Source organism: Megascapheus bottae, chromosome 8, assembly GCF_031878675.1.
Source record: "Megascapheus bottae isolate mThoBot1 chromosome 8, mThoBot2.hap1, whole genome shotgun sequence".
NCBI classification, from domain to species: domain Eukaryota; kingdom Metazoa; phylum Chordata; class Mammalia; order Rodentia; family Geomyidae; genus Megascapheus; species Megascapheus bottae.
Genome location: NC_143516.1, coordinates 2,201,244 through 2,211,067, shown reverse-complemented (window position 1 = coordinate 2,211,067; position 9,824 = coordinate 2,201,244). Strand labels below are relative to the sequence as shown.

General features: G+C 53.2%; 1 long non-coding RNA gene across 1 annotated transcript; it reads right to left on the bottom strand.

The window, feature by feature from the left end:
* Positions 1 to 679: 679 nt before the first annotated feature.
* On the bottom strand, positions 680 to 9,824 carry LOC150059441 (uncharacterized). The gene is made up of 2 exons (XR_016536449.1): positions 9,782 to 9,824; positions 680 to 3,237 (listed from the first exon to the last, which is right to left on the bottom strand). It is a non-coding gene; the product is annotated as an uncharacterized LOC150059441 (long non-coding RNA).

The following is a 9,824-nucleotide window of genomic DNA, read 5'->3' as shown; positions in this document are numbered from 1 at the left end:
TGCACAGTGAATGCAGAAGGGTTTTCCTGACAGGGTCAGGCTGGGAAGGCCCTGTCTGGGGACACTGGCCTAGATGGGAACAAAGCCCAAGGTCACATGCTGGGCGATTCATTTCCAACATGGCAGTCTTCTTCCTCACGTGCCTGGCTATTTCCACACAAGCAATGGCTTTCTACACAGTCCACCGTATAAATGTAACCACTGCGGAGAGCACGGGCTAGGTGCGAGTGGCCACAGAGCTCTGGGTGTCACGAATGAGCAACAACCAACGTCGCCACAAAAGCAGAAGGATTCTTGGTAGACACCGTAGCTCTGATGAAGCTGACGAAATCAGCTACAGGTTACCGACACTCGATGACTTCTGAATCACTGAAGAACATTCCCTGGCATTGTCAGAAAACATGCTGCAAACAATACTTAGAAAAGCACAGGGGTATGATTAAAATGTAAATAATGTATATACACATGTATACATATATGGGCTAGCTTATGCAAGGAAGATCTGAACCATTCAGCAGAAGCGGGTTGGTGATCAAACCAGCAGGCTGGAACCTAAATCCAAGTGTAAAACACTCAAATGCAAATGAATGACTTCAAATATACAGGGCTGCCTCCCCTACCACCCCTAACAAGTTTCTGACTTTGAAGCCAGTTAATTCTCAAGTTGTAAACCAGTGGAGCTGCTTACTAATTTATTTATTTGGTTTATTTTTAGTCACAGATGAAAGGAACAGAAACCTAGATTTTCTGATTTTTTTTCTAAGCACAGAGGTAAGGGAGAGATGGGAGAGAGGAGTGACACTGAGACACGTTGGCTCAAAATCTTTGTGATACATTTTAAAAAATACGGAACACACTTAGCTTAAGTTGTGACTTTCTCAGAGCACAGGCAAGCCTGCCTGAGCTGGAATCTGTAGTCACTTCCTGGAGCCATGGTTCAGCCAGCATGGGGGTAGAATGCTGTCCCCCGCCTCGCCTCGGCGTCCTCCCTGCCACCTGACAACCGTGCAAGGGAAATGTCAACGGTGCCACCTTTCACCGACAGGTTGGCCGTGGGTGGTGTAGTGAGCACAACACTGACAATCACCCTCTAATCTGGACGTGAAGGACGAAGTGTCTATAAAACCAGTAGCCCAAAAGTGGCCCAGAGCCTCTGGGACCTTCAAATGGGAGAGGAGCCCGGAAGCAGGGGTACTAAGGGTGGCGACACGAAGCCAGGCGCCTCCACCCCCACCTCAGACACGTCCTGATTTGTTCACCAGGTCACTGCTGATGTCCTCAGCTAGGATGACGCTCTCCATGTGAAACAAGAGGCCTGGGGCGTGTGCATGCACATATGTACGTACACACGCATGACACCACGGGAAGGGCAGGGCAAGATGTACCTGGCTGATGCCGCTAGACTCAAGGAAGCCAAGGGCAGCAGGGACGCCTGCAGAGAAGACAGAGAAGGGGCCAGGCAGAGGCACGCTCACGGTCAAGAGAGACAAGTCTGCTTTCAAAGCCTAGGGAGTGTGGAGGAGGGACTGTCCCCTCTCCCAAGCTGACCTGGGTTGTCCCCATCCCCACTCTCATTCTTCATGGTTGGCAAATTCCTCCTGATCTCTTGAAACATATGAGGGGCCTCACAGAGCTTCCGTTTATGTTCGCTCTGTGCATTGACATTAAGTTCATTGACAACCAATGCTGAGACAGTTCGAAGGTAGTTATCAGTTCATGTTAACAAGGGGAACCTATTACAAATCAACATGCGCCATGTATTGCCATGAAAGACAGCCACGCGTTCAGAACCAGAGGAGACTCGTGGAGAGGACGGGCACTGCGTGGCTTTTGCAGATCTCAGTTTGTGGCTTCACTATAGACGGGTCTTCACCCTCGCTGCCCCCTGTCTGAGGGTTTGCTTTGAAGGCCGCCAGTGAGGAAAACTGCCTGGAACGGGTCAAGCATTTTGACAGGATCTCGGTAGATCATGGAAATTCCTCCTCTCTGTGTAGCACGGAGGTGTGACATGGGATTGGAACCCATCTGCAGACATTTTATGTCTTCTTGTGTGTGCGCTGGTCCTGGGCTTGAACTCAGAGCCGGGCACTGTCTCTGCCTTTTGTGTTCGTGACTGGTATTCCACCATCAAGCCGCCGCTCCTCTTCCTGATGACTTCTTTGTGTTTGTGGAACCCCCGGACCAGCCTATCATCATTGCCATGGGCAGTCCCGGTCCTCGGCCACTGGGCAACTGTGGCTACGGAGATGCCCAAAGCACTTGCTTAGAGAGACCGCAGCCTTCCAGGGACGCAGCTCAAGCTCAGGAAAACCCCTGTCCATCTTAAGATGGAGGTTCTATGGCTCCATTTCCAGAAGGCCCAGCTCACAGTGGCCCATGGAAGGCTCCCCTTCAAAGCATAAGTGTTAACCCAGACAGCAAACACTGTCATTTATTCTCTTGGAGTGACAGCTCACAATGTGTAGAGAAACTGCCCAGCACAAAACACAGGTCTGAATGGCAACCGCGTGCCCACCATTCTTTCAAGTAGAATCAGGGTTTCCATGAAAAAAAGGGGGGCTCAAGTAGAAACATGGTTTCCGTGAGGAAAATGGGTGCTAGCTCCAGGAGGTCACAGCGGCACAAGGACACTGCTGTAGCTCGGTGAGCAGCATGTCCCATTCCCGTGAAGGATTAAAAGGCCACACTGCTACCCAGCTGAGGAGGCACTGCCACCTCCCTGGTGACTGGGGGGTCAGAGTAGGGCTCAGCTGCCACCTCAGCACTGAGCAGAAGGGGAAGGTGAGGTGACAGCTTTACCACGCAAATGCTGGGGGCCAGCTAGTCCTGAGGGTGAGCTGGGGTCCTCGGGGACCAGCAACATATTTGCAGACAAATGCATGGGAAAGACAAACCTCTGTTTCCCTGGGAAATCACTCATGTGTGACTTGTCATCAACCGCTGGGCAGCTGGGCAGCCAGGCACAAGCCGTAAATCCGCCCAGAAGTAAGGGATTCTGGTGACATCCCTTCCTCCTGTGGAATCAGCTTTGGTTTTCTTCATGCTGATTGGCTTCAGTCTTCCGTTTCCATACCAGGCGGTGGGTGCCCTCTGCTGGTGAGCACGGGAAGCGGCAGGGCCGGGAAGAGCCGCTCTGCAGTCCCTAAGCTTAGGACCCTGGAAGCCCCTTCCTTCCCTGGTTCCCTGGAGAAGCAGGCTCACGCCGTCGTCAGGATTGATGGCCCACACATCATTTACCTGCAGTAATTTAGTGTTTCATAGATAAATTAGGAGTCGAGCTTATTTTCCAGAGTCAAACATGATTAAAAATATTTAACGATGTTCAACTTTCTATGAAGTACTAAGACATCCCCCTAGACTGCTTAAAGGCAAAAAAGCTACAAATGGTATCCATGTTGCTAATGGCTCTTCATGACATTTGGGAGCGCAGGAGTGCGTGCGCGTGTACACGTGTGTGAGTGTGTGTGCGCGCGTGTGTACAGGGAATAGGTAAGTTAAAACGACAGAAAACACGCTACTCGAAGAAAATGGCTGCTCACACTCGAGAGACAACTTCCTGCTTGAATCTGGCTCCTAACGTGCATCACCACCCACTGCACCTCTAAACGAGCCTCTCCCCAGGCCTGTGCCACGCTAGCATTCAACTTCTTGTAGGAGATACTCGGTTTTGGACGCGTGTGCACTGGTGAGACCTCATGAAATGAGGAAAGCAAGGGAACTGTTTCAGACTTCTGGGTGTGGGTTGTATGTCCTGCCATGTAGGACTTTACCATCTCCTAATGGGGCCAGGGCTTTGTCACCCTCTAAGGTCGTCTCTCAGGTCGGCTGAGCCACCTCTCCTGCTGCTCAGGGTGACAGTGTACGAACACCTAGGGCCTGGGCTGCCTTCCGTCCGCTAAGGACAATCGCTGAGTCCCCACACAAGCCTGCATGTGGAGCCCTGCACGCTCGGGCTCTGACGCCTGCCCTCATGCCTGCGTGGACTCTGACTAGAGGCCTGCATCCTCTCAGTCCTCTCCGGACGCTCGCCCCTCCCGTCCCCTCCCCATGTCACTGAACACCCCTCCCCCGTCCTCCCAAGGTCCTGGGTTTAAGTTTCACTTCCATAACTGCGCACCCAAGATGCACTGCACTCATCCACAGACACACTGAAATGAACCCCTTCGTCCAACTAACTAAAGATCTTTTTAAAAGAAGAAGAAGCAAAAATAAAAACCCAACACTCATATGCTGTTGAGTGTAGATAGAAATGGAAGACTTTGTCTTTTTTAACTTGCTTGCAGTCTCACTGAAACAGATACCATAAAGGAAAAGATATGGATATCTGAAAAGCAATTCCTTTACTACTACTGAGTTTATAAAAAAACACCCAAAACAACAACCACCAGCTTTGATCCAGGCACGCCGCGTGTGTGCCTGGTTAACCGATTTTGATGCACATTCTGTTGCTTCTTCCGTGTGAGACTTCACACCAATAGGATTCCTGCCAGCCCCTCCTTCACCTCAGGGACAGACCAGACCTGGATCCGTGCTCTGTTGGCAAACCCTAGAGCATCCGCTGCAGAGACAAAGCACTCTCACAGTTGGATCTACCTGCCCGCCACTGTCAGTATTTAAATGACTTTTATGTACTTGAGGGTTGTTTGTGAACTCAGGAACTAATTTCTATTCCAATATTCATTTCTATCATGTGTGTCTCCTCAGTCTCAAATGCTGGGAGATGCCTAGAGCTCAGAGACTGAACTCAAAGCATGTGCTCTGGGGACACCAGGCTCGCAAGAACAGGGCCTGCTGGGGACAGAGCCCTGCATCCTAAGTCTATAACTCCTTACAGAGCCCACCAAAGAAGAAAAGACACCATCTGGACTCCACACTGTCAGGAGGCTGAAAGTTTAAGGGGAAGACCTCCTCCACTGTTGTAGTTTCCATTTACTCCACAGAAACCTGATGTCCTGAACCAATTGAAGCTGCGAGTCTGGCCACTCTCCAGTACGTGAGAAAGCAAGGGAGACGGATGAAAAGACTGCAGTGTCTGCTCCCGCCTGCGCATACTCCTGTCCAAGAGTGGACAGACAGCCGGGGGTCCCGCGGGAACACACAGAAAGAGGCACCACCGGGAGTCCCCATGAGGTTCTCTTTCTCCTGCTGGAAAAGACAGCCGCACCGCAAACTGCCTCCAGGGCCCTCAATGGTTAAAAAGCAGCAGGCGCCCACTTTTCTTTAAGCCTCGTGGCCAATCCTGCGTGCGTCATGGAACAGACAGCCTGCGCGGGATGCTGACACCCCAGTGAGAGCCACTTGCACGGAAACTGCACACCCAGTCTCTCCGCAGGCTCTCCGCACCCTCGCCCATGAGGCCTGGCAAAACCCCAGGCCAGGCCAAACCCCAGGCCAGGCCAGGGACAGGCAAGGGCAGAGAGGTCCTAAGAAAACTTCCCACCTGAGCCTTACCATCTACAACATTCTAGAAGCCTGCGAGAGGCACTGTGGTGTCTGGACCATCCTGCAGACTACAATCTGGGACTTGAGTTTCCTGCGCTGGAGGCCCCGGCAGTCGCTGCTGTCAGTGAGTGTGCAAGGTTAAAAATCAGGTCCTCTGCATCCTCAGCCCACTGCCTCCTTCCGAAAGGAATCGTGGCCGGAAACCACTGCAAGCTCCAAACTCACAAAGCATTTGCTAGCCCGGCGGTTCTGTCTCCTTCCACGGAGAGGCTCACCTTCCAGCCCTGCTTCCACTCCAGCGAGGAGTCCACAGAACTGGGTCCAGGCAGGACAGTGGGTGACGCCAGCCCCGCCCTCCCTCCCTGCCGCCAGCCTTTCTGTGTGCCCTGTGTCCCCCGTTCACCCCCCCTCGGCCGCATCCCACCACGCGCTACTCCTGGGTTTATTCCATGTCCATTCTTCCTGCAATCTTCTTCCCTCCTCAGAGTGGCTTTTTCACTCGCTTGACAGAAATGATGTTTCCATCTACATATAGATACATATAGATACATACACATAATATATTACACACACACACACACACACACACACACACACACACACACACACCACGCACAACGCAGGGTTCTGAAATACATACAATTGCAGGATAGCTCAACTGACAGTGATATGCATTAGGGGGAGGCAGGAGGAGAATGAGGCTATTATCCTTATCTGACAGAAAAGGGAAACAAAGGCTCAGAGGAACTAAGCAATTTTCTCAAAATCACAGGCATAGACATGGAAAGAGCTGGGGTCTGAACACAGGTCTCCCTCAGGAAACGAACAGGAGATCCCACACAGGCCCCATCAAAACACGAGGTTCCCGGAGGTGCAGGAGCCACGGCTGGCTGGGAGAGGCTTCCTGGGGCAGCCGCTTGCCCCGTAGTGACTGGACACCGCTGTTCCCGGCCAGGGTCGGGCAGGGCATCAGCTCCAGAGCACCAATGGTGCCCAAGCCAAGGAGCTCCGAGGGCTAAGCAAGGACAGAGGCAGCTTCAGATCTAGGAATCCTCAAGAATCCACACACAAGGACCCCACTCTACCACTCTGGGGACCTCCAGCAGTAACGGGGCCGCTGAGGCCTGTATCTCAGCTCAGGGAACCATTCAGACCCGCGCTGGCATGGAGGTGAAGGCCTCTTTTCCCGGGGCCATGCTAGGTTTGATTGGATTTTAGCGAGTGCTCCCGTGGCTGCGTGCTGTCTCTGATCTGGTTGGCCACACGGGAGGACATGGGGTGCCGTGGCAGGGCTCGAGTCCTCACCGTCGGGGTGGGACCCTTTTGGAATTCCACCCTCACCCCTGCTGCACGCAAAGCAGTTTTTCCGGGGCCGTCCCCCTTTTCCATGGGTGTTCCACCCAGCCACGGCTGTGCACTCTGGACAGGCCTGTCTTCCACACAGGTCTTCCCCCAGCCCTGCTCCCTGGCCTCCGCCCTGGGCGAGGCCTTGAGTGTCCTCGGGTGGCATTCTCCTCTGGTGTTGAGTATTGATCATTTCCAATCCTAAAACCCGACCCTGGGGAGAATTTTTGTGCTGGGAACAGGCTCAGCTGGCAACTGGTTCAGCTGTGCAAAATGCTACAAGTTGTTTAGAAACCCTCAGACCCAGGAAAGCCATTGGCGCCCTGGGCCAGGTCCTCTCTCCCCCGACTGTCCAGTCCCGGGACCGTGCAGGCTCCCTGCCCGCCCGCAGGCCTCAGCAGCCCTCTCTTCCTGGAGCCTCTCAGGCCCCAGCAGCCTCCAGGGCAGCCACATGACTTTGTTCTTTAAACCACGAAAGCCACATTCGTGGCTAATCATAAAGTTAGGATTTTAACAGACTGAAGTGGGTGATCTTTTCAAGCAGACAAGAAACTGCGATAACTTTTGGGCTTGTTCCACACAATTTGCCTTCTCTTCCGTCACTATTACAGGGGTGTGGCCTTTGGGGCTGGCGTCTGCTATGCCGACTCTGGCTGGAAGACACGGACACTGGCCTGACCCAATACAGTCAAAGGATGGAGTAGGGGCAAGGCTGGAACCAGGAAGCCTTTGTTTTCCTACCTTTTTTTTTTTTACCAGTCCTAGGACTTGGACTCCGGGTCTGGGCACTGTCCTTGGACTTTCTCAAGGCTAGAGCTCTACCACTTGAGCCACAGCACCATTTCTGGCTTTTTTTCTGTGTATGTGGTACTGAGGAATCTAACCCAGGGCTTCATGCATGCGAGGCAAGCACTCCACCACTAGGCCATGTGCTGTCACCCTGCAGAAATCTGGGCCGGGCTGTTTTATGAAACCACCTGCAGGTGTCACCCCCGTCTGCTCCGGTCACTTGGCTTGGTCGGGATGGAAGGCGGAAATATCTGCCACAGGAACCACAGATGCAGCGTTCGTGGAGTGAGTGGATGCAGGCTGGCCTCCCAGCACTGGTGAGGAGCAGAGGTGAGTCCCAGCACTGGTGAGGAGCAGGGGTGAGTCCAGCCAGCAGGACTGGGTGCCTTCATCACAGGGCAGCGAAGCTTCTCACTCACTGAACACCACAATGTACCCGGCTTTGTTTAAGAAGACTGTTGTGCACATCTTCAGTGGCGGGGCTCAGGGGGGAATTGGGCACAACACAGGCATAATTTAAGGGAAGGGCATAAACACGGGGAGGGTAGACGGGCGGGGGCACTGTGGGTGGGCCTCATTAGAGGGTTGGGCAGACTGCCGCCTGGGAGCTGGAGAAGCCGCTGGCCACGAGATGGCGGTGTGCACCTGACGTAAAGCCAGCCCGAAGGGGCCCTGAATCGATGGCGTGTGGAGGTGGGTCTCCCAGACAGTGAGTCACACCCGTTCACGTCCTCTGGTTCATCCCAGACACACGTCTAGATAGAGAGCGTGAAGAATAAGTGAAAATCTTGCTGTATTCACTGCTGGTGGAGAGAGGAGAGAGGAGCTGTGCGGGCCACTACAGGAGTTCCCTTGTTGCATTGGACTTCAGTGCATGCGTGCATCTACCTCACACCGTGGAAACCGTAAAAATAAACAAAGCCAAGATAAATATAAAACTGTTTCCTTCTCTGGCAAAAAAAAAGTGTTAGATGGTCTGAAGATTCTGTTGCCACCAAACAATAGCAATGAAGAAGGTCAGGTAACAGGTAAGATGTGTCCTGAGGCCCTCACACCCAGAGTGGACAGCAGTCCAGGCCATGCACTGCCCCTGCAGGGCCCATGGCCACACAGGAGGCTGGAGCCAGCCGGGGCCGCCTTGGCAGACTCATGCCAGGACACAAGGACACTGCTGGACCAGGTCTGGTTCTCCGGTGGAAAGCATGTCTTTGTTGAGAATCTACCACCACAGACTGGCTTGGCAGGGCTCCAAAGTACCAAACAAGATGATGTTTACAAGGGCTGCTGGGTGGGCAGCGAAGATACACACTTGAAATCAGAGGAGAGGACCCTCCAGCCCCAGGACGGTGAACAGGGGAGCTGGCCTGTCCCACAGACAGCAAAATCGACACTCCAGTATTTCAGTTAAGTCTAGGGCTGCGATTTGATGAGGTTTACACAGACACATGTGGACTATGCTGAGAGAATACAGGATTTCACACTCTCCCTCACCATCCACTCACAAACTCGCTGTTCACCCACTCAATCCACCTACTCGTTTACTTGCTCCTCCGTTCATTCAAATGTCCATTTACTTATTTCTTGGACTATTTCCTGTAATCCTGTAAGCAGAGATTGTGGGATGCACAGACTGGACTTGGAATCCAGAATAACAATGTAGACTGGCTGATTTTTGAATGCTCTGTAATTGGGTGAATTGAATTGGAGACTGGATGCAGCCTCCTAGAGGGACAGGGAAAATGACTAAATAAATAAATACCCGGTGCTGGCTGGTGCCTGGAAGGGGCCTGCCAGTGCTCGAGTGGGAGAGAGAGTGGGATACACATGTAGAGGTGCCTCCCCCGCCCCCACCAGGACAGGGCCATGCCAGGGACAGTGGCAGCCAGTGTCGCCCTGGAGGCAGCTGCATGGCGGGTGGTGGGTCTGGACTGTGCTATGGAGTGATGAGGACAGACATCTCCAGTCTCGCGCCCCATTCGCATGCCTGCCACATCTCACTCCTTCTGTCCTCCAGGCTGACCTCCAGCCCTTCCCCTCCACCCTCTGCCTGAGGGAGCCGCCTGGGACTGCCCACTGGGAATCTGAGGGGAGGCCGTGGCTCATCTGGGGATCCTGCGTGTTGTAGATTCGCTTGGGAGGGGAGGGGTTGCATGCATGTACACACATGTGCACACACACGCACACATGCACACACAAACATACACACCTGTTCCTCAGGTGAAGGATACTGCCTTTCTCATCTGCCCTTT